This window comes from Phalacrocorax aristotelis, chromosome 2, assembly GCF_949628215.1.
Source record: "Phalacrocorax aristotelis chromosome 2, bGulAri2.1, whole genome shotgun sequence".
Taxonomy (NCBI): Eukaryota; Metazoa; Chordata; class Aves; order Suliformes; family Phalacrocoracidae; genus Phalacrocorax; species Phalacrocorax aristotelis.
The window spans coordinates 18,393,041-18,406,736 of NC_134277.1; positions in this window are offsets into that span (position 1 = coordinate 18,393,041).

The window sequence follows — 13,696 nt, forward strand, 5'->3', positions numbered from 1 at the left end:
CAGCCTTTTGAATAAATAGTTTGGGAAAATAATTCACCAACACACACAATGGTTCAAATGCTATGGTATATAACACAGAGTACAGGCTTGCATCAGTCATATTCTTGGTGTAGAGGACACTGTGGGTTTAATACAAATTGTTTACCAAGAAGAACATTACCTGGAAAGAAAAGAGGTTGCATAGATCAAAGTTTTTCTTCCGGATCAATGAATGCCTTATATTTGAAGGTCACCACTACCACCAAAATGTTCACATGTGCAGGGATACATTATAAAAAAGTGACACCATTAGAGTTGAAGAGGTATTTAAAAAGCAACAGGCAAAATCCTAGCCAAAAAGACATTTTATCTTTGTAGAGAGAATTTGGTAAACTAAGGTTCACATTTTCCTCAACCAATTTCTATTCCTGATTGAATATGCAGATGATAAAAAAACACAACAGGTTTTTCAAAAGACAGTTGTCAAAGACACTTACTTTTCTGCAAACATAAATATAGCCTGTGATTTGGCAAGAAAACACAATGTTTTTACGTTTTTATCGTTAATTTTTCTAACTCTGACCATGATGAGAACTTTGAACAACCGATACATGATTTATACCTGCTTAATGTAAAGGTGATTTGCTAGAACCAGAACTGTTAACTAGAAAGAGTATTTATTTCTCCCTCTGGCTCCATCCTATCCTATCTACAACCTGATAATCTGGTTGAGAACAGTTAGCTTGTTGATTTATGTGTCATATGTGGTCAAACAAAGAACACACCCTTTAAAATATATATTTGAAGTATTGTCCCAAAATAATAAGTTATGTTTATTTACCTAAAATCTCTCACACATGCGAAGTATCAAGAGTCATTTGAAACTTAAAGATCCATAATAAAGTTCTGAACAAGAAAAATAAAGGCTATGAACGTACGCTTACAACCACTCTATAATTATCAACAAGGCTTTCTTTATGGAACTCTTGTTTCTCTTAGTTGCTGCTTTAGTTAAATCCACACAGGACTACAGAAAGGGAAACATCTCAGTTCCTGTATAAAATACAATCTTTTCCCTCAATGGCAAGAGGAAAATCATGGTGCATAAGAATTCTTTAATATATTTGCCTTTAGAGTTTATTGACTTTACTTCTACTGGTATTTCACCATGCAGGAATAACATTTGGTTACCAAAACTGAATCCTTGCTGACTTAAAAACCCATCCATTCAACTACATTTTTGAACGAGTTGTATTAATTTAAGCAGCATGAAGCTAGCTGGGCAGAGAGAGCTAGGTCAACCAGCTATATTTTAAAGGTTTTCTTTTCGGGGAGGGGGGGAGCCTAAAAACTTGCACCATAAATCAGGATTCAGCAAGTGAAAGGTGGAACAAACATCCCTCTGGGATAATAAATCAAGTTAGTACTTGAATTTGTATCATCTTAGAACATCTTTCAAATTTATTTATTAGGTAGCTGAATGATTTTATCTTATCCATGTGTAGCCATCCAGTTCTGCCTGTGTCAAGCTGTTCCAGACTACATCTCTCTGAGCAGTAGCCTGTGCCGTATTGGAAAGAGGCTACCATTGATGAATATGGTTTTGATTTTGGAAAAGTGAGCTGTCTGTCTTTATCATGGATTAAGGTATCATTCAAAGGTACACAGTACACTCGGCTTGGAGCGGGCCAAGGTAGTCTCCATCCCCGCCAGCCCTCCAGCCAGGCTCTCCATCTGGTTCTCATAACGCTCCCCAGCTACATTTCATCTCATAAGCTGAAGAGACGATGCTAGATTAAAAGCAGGCCCAGCAGCGATAGGTTTCAGAAGTTGGGGCAGGTATTCTAATTATGTAACACATGTAGTCATTTCTGGTACATAAATTGGCTCCTTACCAGTACATATTTTATTAGTACTGGTGTCTCCAAGAATGGGTACTTTAAGGTAAATGGCATCAGCCTGTACCATACACCAGGGTAAGGAAAACTTCTGTTTGTGTTTTGTCTCTTTAGTCCACTTCTAACTACCTTTTAACTTACTACTAGAAGACTGGTAAATAGCAAGCCACTTAAACCCTTGCAGCCGTAAAGACATCATTCCCCTGGGCAGGAGATGCTGCAAGAGGACTCGCATTTTCTGAATTCTATCTTGTCACTGCATTTTCTACACTGCAGCCTCCACTTCGCAACAAAATTCACCCCAGCACAGATTCTCAAGTTCCCTTGAAGTCCCTTGGAATTCAGTGGGATTCAGGGGCTCTAAGCTTTCTATCTGGCAGATCCTATTGCAGCACTGGGGACAACTGTACCAAAAAATCTGATTTACTGTTGCCATAGGTACTATTTCAAGAGCAGCATACAAAGTCATATAAAAAGCATTACACTTGCTCAGCTATATCCTTTGAGTATTGGTTGAAGTCACTTCCATTGTTTTAAAAATAAAAATGATTTATTTAGGCCCACGTTCAGGAAAGCATTCAAGTATAAGTTTAAATAAAATAAGCTAGAAGTAGAATAAAATAAATTGTCTAAAGTATACTGAAATATTTGGCTCTTTTAGTAGGTTTCTGACATAGCTAGAACAGAATTAATGAATATCCTAATACAAGGAATCACATTGTTTCCTCAGTAAATAAAAGGTAAATAGACTCTCAGAGTTGAAAACTGACAATTTTAAAATACAACCCCTCCAAAATCAAAACAAAGTCAGTTTGCTAAAAGTGGTGCAAGTCAGGGTGACCATGTAATCTGTTTCTCTACTCTAATGAAACAAGCATCAACCCTTTATGTGGCCCAGCAGATAATTGGGTTTGTAAAAGGAAACACTGAATTTCTATTGATTTTGCTGTAATGCACACCAGCACCTAGTGCTAGTGTCACCTCAGGACCTTGCCACAGGAACAGTTATATTTGTACCAAGTGCCAGCTCTGGCATATACCACTGCAAGCGAACCTATACCAAAGCTATTGATCAGCTCCACAACTGCTTTGTCCCCCAGCCCCTGAACACCCAGTGAACTAGCAAACTGTTTTGATACATGGTAGACTTGGAAAATCCACCTAGTAGGGAGATTTTAGCAGATTTCTTAGATTTCCCACTCGTACTTAAACCAGTATGTCAATAAACTGAATACCTTCATGCTTGGTATGAATCTCATATTTCTCCTGAACTGTCCTGGAATCCTGAACTTCCACCTGTCTGACATGAAAGGAACATTTAACAGAATTTACTGGTTAGTGGAATTTACCCTACAGGATGCCTTTTTTTTCTTATCCCGCAGGCTGGTAAGGCTCCAAGACTGCTGAAAAAGTTCAGCGGGGGACAGCATTATACAACCTCTGTGCGCATTGTAGCCCTATATTTAAGAACACATTTAGTTACAATTTATTTCCATGGCCTGTTTTCTTTTTCAGCAGCCTGTGTGAATTCTTTCAGGATGACATTAAATCATTCAGCTGTACCCATTGTGTTGGATTCAATATAGAGCGGACCAAAGAACGTATAGGCTGAATGCCACTCTGTCTCTTAAGAATTACATGATTACTAGAAGTAAATTATGGTGTATTATAATACAAAAATATTGTCATGAGTTATTTGTGGCTAAACACCAAAACAAAGTAATATGTGGCAATGTCTGATACACAGTTGACTTAAAGTCATTTGCTCCAAGGAATTAGTTACTAACCAAAATTATTGCCATTAACTTGTTCCATAACAAAACACTGCACAAAAGAAAAATAAAAGTACTTTATGTGGCCATGGAAAGCCCCATCCTCAGGCTAACATTCAGGCTAGATGTTGGGCCATCCCTCTCAGGCTCATTCAGTCCAACTAAACTGAATAAACCAGGCACTTTGAAATCAGTCCTCCTGATTCAGGCTCCAGCACTGTGCTGGTCTGTTCGTGCGCTCAGTGCCACAAGCCAGCTTCGCACACCCAGTGTTCCCCATTGCTCTGAACTGCTCTCATTTAATTTTCCTTTTCATTTCTTCCAATTTGTTTCCCCAATCCCTCTGGAGCCATCCTGCCCAGAGTCTCTGGATGCTATCACAATGCAAATAATTTGGGGTGAAAAGGACTCCATTCTGAAAATGGAAGAAAGTGGACTCTTGGAAAAAAATTGAACCTTTCTAGAATAAATAAAACATTTTAAATGTTATTCAAATAACTTGCTTTCATCTCTCTTTTTATTTGTTTAAAGTTAATTGGAAAGCAAGAAAGAAGTCACCAGGACACACATTCCAGGAGCCTCCTTGGTATAAATCAGGGAGCACACACGCTGCACACCAGTAACAATGAAATGACCCCTTAAAACATCGCATTTCTTGCCAAGCATAACTCCTTCAAACACTGTAAACTCCACCACTGGCCAAAGTTTGAGAGCTGAAAGTTCTTCTTTTCCTAGTTGAAGTTGGGGCACAATTCTGAGAAAGGCAAAGGGGCTAAAGCAACCCATCACAGCTGCTGTTTTCAGTAGAAAAAAACCAAGGTTCAGTAGTTAACAGAGAGATACTTTCAGCCTCTAAACCCCCAAATTCTCCTGCAGGATTAAAACTATCAGGCTCCTGTCAGCAGTAATTTGGGTGCACCTCTTTCCCAGCATGCCTGTGGAAACCACTCGCACTTGCTGTGTTTGGCCAGACAAGATCCAGCCCTGGGTTGTCAATGACACCAAGCTGGAATTTGAATTGGAAGACAGGGGAAAAACGTCAGAACCGGCTCATGATGTTTTTGACCATCAACGCCATTCGGGCTGTACTGCAACAGTCCATCAACACACAGAAATCAGAATCACAAAAGTCAAACAGTTTAATTTAAAAATTAGTAGTATTCAAATTCCACAAAGTCTTATTCCTCCCACTCTTCAAGTTTACAGCTTTGTTACTGTGACTCCTGTGCACCTGGTGGATTGGATACTAGTGGGACACGGGAAACAAAAACAGATGATTAACATTAGCCAGTGAGTGTAAGCACCGGGGAAGGCCAAAAAATAGGCTGCTTTTAGCTCCTCCCATGTTATCCAGCTATTCAGATTAAGCAAACACTGAGAAAATTATTCATAATTTGCACTTACATAGAATTTGCTATTAGAGGGTATCAGAGCAGTTTATGACTATTAGATATTTGGTGTTAATGGGAGAAGGGTCTGACATTCATCTGCAGAGAAAAATGCATCAAACAATAGGAGACAGTCAAACTGCATAAATATATTGCACATGCCACTGTAGGTATCACTGAAAATATGGAAAACATTTCGAAGGGAAAGTGAAAATTGCTGAAATATAGAATTATTTATGCCAGAAGACTTCAGAAAATAGTTCCTCTTAAATGTTTTTCCTTCCACTGCTTTGTTAGGGAAAACAAAAAAAAAAAAAGCATCCCCTCTCCATGATCTCCCTCTTCAAAAGAAAATTAGTGTTTGATTCCACTGAAATAGTTCAGTGTCATGAAACAGATCTCCATTTTTTTGAGGAGAGAAAATCCCAACTATTTTTCTACCCCTTCTGCTCATAGAACCCAGGTTGCTTTGGACACTTAATAACAAAATAACCACACAAAGTGAAACACTTTTAAAAAATCCAAAATAGGTCAAACAACCCTGCCACTCTCTCTGCATCCTGCACACTCAACTCCTGCGAATGCAAAAGTGTCATTTGATACTAACAACTCTCTTGCAGAGTTTGCCTCTTAGCATCTGTGCCTGTATTTAGAAAAAATAAAACAAAATCACCACTGTGCCAAACAACAGAAAATGGCTTAGCACATAAAATAAGGCTCCCAACTGATCTATACTGGGACAATTATAAGGGATGTGTACCAAACAAACAAAGATAAAGCCTATGAAGACTGAATGCCTGTTTTATAAGCCTTCCAGCAGTTACCCCTTCACTTCAGTCTCCCAGTCCAGTTCATGAAATAAGCTGCTGCCATCTGATGGAAGAGACCTTGAAAAGCATTTGGTCCAAAACCAGTTCTGCTCTTCCTCCCTTGCTGCTTTTCTTCATCTCACTTGGTTTATTCTGTGACTAATAACCTTTTTTTAAATAATTTTCTTGCCTAGCAAAGATCCACCCATTGTGGTGAGTTATTCTTAAGTGCAAGTTACTTTCTCACCTATGATTTTACAGTAATTTTCAGAGCATCCAGGAAGTCAGATGGAGTAGTGTACTGGGAAAGGCAACAAACCAGCCAGGCTGTTAATCCTGACGCTGCATCAGACAGAGGTTTCTTGTATGATACAACAAAAGCCAGCTGGAGCCATTCAGCCACTACAGGATAAAGTCATCATTTTGCCCAGTCTTAAGGCAGTTGTTCTGTGTGCTCTGTCTCTGGCCTTCTCTACATGGCCAGCTTGAACTAGTTTATCTAAAGGTGTGATTTTTTTTAACATGCTTACTAAGATAAATGAAAATATGCCAGCTTAAGCCTGAAGCCAGCATGTACACAAGGGTTCCATTTCTGCACCTGCAAGGCACAAAGAGCTGCATTTGCAGAATATCAGGGAGCTTTGCTGAGCGATTTTTCCTTTGATCTGAAAGGGAAATCCCTCCACAAGCTTCCATGTTACTGCATGATAGAAATGCAAGATTTCAGGCAAGGACTGCCTGTGAGAGCAGAGTTGTCAGCAAGGTGAAGATACTGTATTTGTGTGAATGTAGGACTCCCACAATTTCACAGCTTTTGTTGTAACCTAGGACACTATATTCACCTTGAACATTTAAATCAAAAACATTTTTGGAATGAGTATGATGAGCATGAGATTCAAGAAAAATGCATGAGAGAAGCCAAGTGTCCTCCCCACCTCCCGCAGCAGCGAATGCTGACCTGCTACCAGCAAGGCTGAGCTCCCCAGCCCTTCTGGGGCTAGCACCACGGGACAAAATACAGTCATTGGTCAACCACTTACTTCCTGTTATCTACCCAGGCCTCAGCTCTTCTTTTTCCTCCTCCCCATGAAAAAGTTTCAAATCCACTGATAATGAGGAATAATGTTAAGGAATTCTTACTGAGAAGAAACAGCTCTTAGTACCTAGATTTTTAAGTGATATTAGCTAGATTTAGGTAACTTGCATCCAAAAATCCTACAAAAGTTAACTGAGATGTCTAGTCATTTGATAGCTATGTCTTATAAACACTGAATTGCATGGAAATTCCACAAAATAGAGCAGTTATGGTGCTGTATCAGTATCCAAAAAGCAAGCAGGAAGATCTGGAGCTATGCAGATATTAACCCCAGACAATGCAGTAGAAAGATGATACAGTATGTCATTAATAAAGAATGAAAGCGGATTTTAATCACTGCGCTGCTAGGAGGCATGAGCCAGAGAGCAGAACTACACCAGGGACTGAAAAGGTTGCTAAGGGATTTTATAACCTCCAGAGCTGCATGTAACTGCAGAAAACATGTTAGGTAAGAGACAAATATCAACACAAGACGAGTCAAGAGCAGAAGTCTTCAAATGAGATTGGCCAGAGAGGGTGGAATAGCTAACAGAATGAAACATTTTTAAACACCGTTTATTGGAAATTAGTCTCATCAGGAAGATCTGCTTTCCTTCTTTGGGACAAACACAAAGTAAGTGGTAAGGAAAATGACACAGGTTTTTTTTTCAGAGTTTGACACGTCATGAACAGATAATCTAAAGAAAATGCCCACACTACAAGGTATCTGTAAGTCCCATCCATACTCAATAGATTGAACTGACATTACTCACAAGGTAAACATTAGCCAAGACCAGAGACAGTAGTGCAGGCATGACACTGCAGGCACTCCATTTTCATCAAGAGTTTGTAAAAATTGTAAGTCACTGCTAGTAACAGTCAAAAAAAAAAACCAAACTGAAACCTACATCTTGACAGACTGTTGAGGAGAAGGGCAAAGAAACCCTACAGACACATCAGGATCATTTGGTAAAATGAGTCCATTGAAAGAGCACATACATCCAGCACATTGGCTCTACATAGTTCTTTCTAAAAGCAAAATCATAACGGAAATCTGCTCTAATCCAGAGGAAGCATAATTGTCTTCTCTCTTACCCAAAGCCATAGCGCTAGAGCAACAGTGCACAGGCAGCCCTGGGTACACGAAGTGATGGTTCCTGGGTCAGACCATAATGCATATTTTCCCGTACTCCCAGTACACCTAAATGAAGTTTATATATAGCATCACTGAACTATTACGAGAAAGCTACAAGAACTGTACTAGGGGGAAAAAGCTGGTCAGGGACAAGGACACTAGGTGGGAACCCAGGCATGTTAGTCCAAGCTGTGGGTTTCTGCCTCCTTGTGGGATTTTACACAAATAATTTGTGCCCAAATTCTCAACGGGTGTTTGCCACCTAAAAGCTTCTACAGAAATCAAGACCCCTCTTGCAGTGACTCAGCAAGCCTACCTCAAAGCATTGCAGAGGGCCAATGATTGCAGAGAGCTCATATGCTATGGTAATAGACAGCTGCAGGTGCCCAAGACAAATATACTATCTTCTTTCTCTCATATCAGCTTGAAAAACCTCATTTAGTGGCATGTCTTAGTTATGCCTGCAAATACCTTATTATAACATCCACATTGGTCTTTAAATAAAAATTCCAGCATTTCACGGCCCCTTATTAGCTGAGAGATATAAAATTTCAGTAAGGAAAGAGATTGTGGTTTCAAGGGTCCACTTAGTCTCTAATCAGAGCATAAAAGAGTTTTTTAAACATCTATTTAAGATATGAAAAACACGTTGCCGTTTGTCTTTTTTCTTTTTTTTTTTTTTTTTTACTTTTTTACTTTCCTAACAGACTCCTCCAAACAGCTTCATTTAAAATGGTCTTTTTATGCTGCCTGATGTTTTTTTGGCAAATTTGGAGAGCTGGGTTTTGGGAGAAAGTGAATTGCACCAAAAGACCAAAACGGGATTAGGAGATTTGACAAGACTTCATAAAAATCAGTTGTGCATGGGCAAAGGGAGAATTTTTCAATAGGTCATTTTAAAAATAAAATCTCCGGAGGAAAGAGTTCTCCTTGGTGGCAAACTCCTCTAACCCTTGCAAAGCTGACAGGAGGAGTCTGCAAGGGAGGCAGAGGTTATAGAGCACGAGAACACACACAAACTCTCACATCTTAAAGTTATTTTACACATGATTAGGTGTAATTTTTCATACAATGCACACATGCACTTGAGCAATGGCATAGACCTAAAGACAACCAAAGTCCTTTATGTCAATCTGTCTCGCAAGTAGTTTTGGGGCTGGAGGAGGCAAAGGGGCAGATTCTATCTTTAACATTCACAAGCCTACTTTTTCATTTCCCCCCCTTCTTAATTTGCTCCCTGTCTTCCCAATATTGGTTATGCTGTAAAAATACCTAGAGATCAAGGGAGATAGTCTATGCAAGGATGGACACAGAAGACTTTGCCCACACCATAGGTGTAGGTCAAGCTGCAGAGCACTTTTCCAGCCCCCCTCCTATCACCGATTGCCCTGACAGTGCAGGATGGATTTCTGAGCACTGCAGAAGGAGACAGCACAGTCCAACACTGCACATTTCTAGAGCATGATACGAGCAGCAAAACATTCAGAAGATACATCACCCCTTGCTCATAGATAGCAACTGCTTTATTTAATAGTTCCTCTATTAGAGATATCAAAGTAATCCTTCTTGCAATGCTGACAGTGAGCGTTTGCAAGTAATTACAAAATATCATGGTATTCTTTAGGATAAGCTACCATTAAACTATGTTGCTGTCTCAGCGCCATATAATTTCTTCTCTTCCCAACTTCAGCCATGCCTGTAAGATTGAACATCCCTAAAATATTTCCAATCTAATCTCCTTTTATTACTAAATTAATGTTAGACCTAGAACTTTCCACTAAGTATAGGGAAACCACACTAATGTTAATCACTTACATGTGGTCGCTAACATATTAATAGCAAACACTTGAAAAGATTTCAACCGCACAGTGCTGCCAAGGCTAAAAGCGGCAGGAAAGCATGTGGAGCCATCAAGCATAGGCCTGGACCAAGACAAAGGCATAAGCACAGAGCAAGCAAGAAAACATTAATTTAAATAACTGAACTGCAACAATTCTCAATTATATGATTTACTTATATATAGAAAAAAACACAACACCATCTGCCAGAAAAATTAGGGGCTCTTCAGCATTTGTTTAACATGTTTTCATGTGTTTCCAAGGTTGCTGACTTGGTTCTTGCTGCACTGCAGCAGGGCATAACTGGGACTGATCATGCCCAAGGGTTTACCTCAGCTCAGGAGTGGCTACTAACACCACCACAGCTTTTTAGGCCTCAGCTAGGAAACAAAACTCCAAGTAGACATTCTGATATATGCGACTACCACAGGGTCATTAAACTAAAAACTCAGGTTTTAGTGAACAAAAAAAGCCTTAGAAGTGTTCTCCTGGTACAAAATAGAGACACAGAGCCGTTAAGCTGCTTTCCTCAGAGCCACACTGAGAACTAAGACTATTACTAGGTTAAAGCTTTTTGATATGGTTCATTTCCACAGACACTGATGCATTAAAAAAAGCGGTACAGACTCAGAGAAGTGATTACATTACTAGTTCTGTGCTGTATTACCCAAGAAGAAAAAAAATGAAAAGGCATCACTTTACAACAAGCAGTTTTCCTGTCCAACAGGAAATGCAACTGCTTCTTTTACATGTCATGAATGAAACAATCTTCAGCTTGGTTCCAGTAGGCACGTAGGCATCACCTGGAAAACACAGGTTTCAGTAGAAGCCTCAGCTAAGATTACACACACTTTCATTACAGCAAAGGAAATAAACAGAAGGACAAGCTTTCCATTATTAAGGTTCGAAAAAACAGTGGAAGAGGTTGTCTGCAGAGGCAATAAAATCTTCATTGTTGTGTTTCTTGTAAGAATATTTTAAATACATTAATGGTTTGAGTGTACTCGGTCCTTTCTTAGGGTAGAGAGAAAGACTACTGTGGTGTCTTAAAGTCCTTTCCTGCTCTGTTTTCCCAGACTAAGTCTGCAAACAAAAGATGTATTCAGACTTCAAGCTAGTACGATAAAATGTTCCGATCTGTATACTGTCAAATAATTTTGACTTCTCTGGAGGGCATGGCAAATGCATTTCAATCCTTTTATTGCTTCTGACTACTACCATGAAATACATCGCAAATAATTTCCACTAAGCTCAGAAGACTGCTGCTCATATTTTGAGGAGAGCCACTGTATCTGCAACTGACAGGGGAAACTTAATTGCACTTCTTTTTGATTGCTCCAGCCTCACACAGTTTGCCTCTCCTCTCTAGGCAAAAGGAAATTACAAGACCAAAAGATGGCTTTTTTTCTTATTCTTTAAAGGGCAAAAAGAAGCAGGCAGGATATTCCTAGGGTTAAACTCACCTGCTGGATCAGTCCATCTGTTATAGCCAGCTCATCATATTTCATCATGTTTGCCTGTGAAACAAGGAAAGTTTCCTTCATTCTTTTTGTCAGCTAGTGTGCAATCCTAGGAGAAAGAAATAGTGTGGTAGGAAGGTGCTCCTACCTCTGGATCAAGGTCAGACAGTCAAACCTCACAACTGGAGCGGGTCCATTCCCAAATACAGTCCCTGTGGCACCAGACGAGAAAAGACCCAGGAAGCAGCCTGCTTTCTGGAGAGGTACATTCAACTATCGAGCTCTGCGTTGCTTGAGCCAGACTGCCTTCAGTACCTGAACTAGCTCCTGTGTCTCTGCCACATTAGCAGTCTATTGATGCTTTTCACACCCTTACTCATTTACCATCTTTCTACCTGGATTACTACATATGTAGGGGGAGGCACAGGCATTCAGACCTGACACAAAAGGGTACTGTTCCATCTTCTGGTTCACACCAACAAATAGCAATATGCCGTGATAATAGCATTATTGCAGCCATTTCACAGACCTGAAAAAGGACCTCTGTGCCTTAACACTTGTCTCTTCCAGCTAGATCTGCTAGTCCTTCCTCTCCTACAAGCTTTGACTCAAACACTGTAAGTTACAGAAAGGCCTGTATGAGTAATACCTGCAGTCTCAAACACCAACAATTTGTTAATTAAACCATCATTGTTGATCTTTGAATGCTGTCAGTGATCCAACAGGTTAGCTTGAAAACTGTCTGAGAGACCATTATTAACACTTCACCAAAAAACATGAAGTCCTGCACTGAGCGAGTTTGGCTTTGCAACTTTCTGGACTCCTCCCTATGGCTACATTTAAACTCTGCCACCTGTGAGGACATTTTAGCTCCCAGGCCCATACAGCCCAGATGCCCTCCAATTCCAGTTCAGAATGAAACCTGGATCTGTACCATTGCCTCATGCCAGGGATCCTGGTGGAAGGACACCAGGGCGTGCAGGCCAGACAGGAGCCGAGCACCATCCCCATTAGCTCCTGAAGGGAGCAGCCAGTGGAGCAAGACCCCAGCACACGCTGTGGGACAGACCTGCTCCACAGGTTTGAGGCACATGGCATAGACTCCCTTACAGTACAGCTTAAAACACCAAAGGGAGGGGAAGGAACCTGCTCTCTGTCAAACTCCATACTAGGAGAGGCTATCTGCTGCTGCTACTACTGAAAGTACATTTTCCAGCCCCTAGCAGTTCCTATCCCTTCAAAAGAAGATTGCTCAAACTCCTTCTAAAACAATTACCCGCACATCATCTTATGCTTACTCAGCTCAGTTACAGGAGCACTTCACCGACAACTCTGTCAGCAGCACTCCAAAGCACAATCTTGCAGAGATTAAGCTTCCCAACTTTTAAAAGCAATTCAACCATTTTCAAGCCAACATTTTACTGTATGTTCTTTACCAAACAAACTACAGAAAGGCTAAGCTATTAGAACAGGCAGTTTCCTTCTGTTGGGAAACTAGACATGAAACAGGTGCAGATTCACTAGCTGAACAGGACTCAGCTCCTGTCATGTTTCTCAGTATTTCGTATCCTTTGGTTTCCATCAATACACAAGGGCATACAGAGTGAAAGGCTTCACTTTTCTTGGCTGTTGAATGGCAGTGAAGAATGCATACACCCACTACAAGCTGAAGTTATCAGTGCTTTCTCTGAGGTAGTACAGCTATGAAACTAAAAACCCCCCAACTAACCAACCAACAATGCAAGTTTCACCTTGAAATCTTCACTGTTAGACCTGCCTAAGAGCTATCTCATCTCCAACCCCCAGACCCCAGAAGCAGTGAGAATTCTGCAGTCAGCCTCTCAGATGTCTCTCAATCCATGTTCTGAAGCATACCTGTGTTTTGCTTTGATTGCATTAACATTCACAGAATCACAGAATCACAGAATCCCAGGTTGGAAGGGACCTCAGGGATCATTTAGTCCAACCTTTCTGGGAAAAGCGCAGTCTAGACAAGATGGCCCAGCACCCTGTCCAGACGACTCTTGAAGGTGTCCAATGTGGTCAAGTCAACCACTTCCCTGGGGAGATTATTCCAATGGTTGAGTCCTCAGTGTGAAAAATTTCCCTCTTGTGTCCAATCGGAATCTCCCCAAGAGCAACTTGTGTCCATTCCCCCTTGTCCTCTCCATGTGACTCCGTGTAAAAAGGGAGTCTCCATCTTCGTTGTAACTACCCCTTAAGTACTGGTACATGGTGATGAGATCCCCTCTGAGCCTCCTTTTCTCAAGGCTGAACAAACCCAGCTCTCCCAGCCTATCCTCATATGGCAGCTTCCCAGTCCTTTGATCATCTTGGTGGCC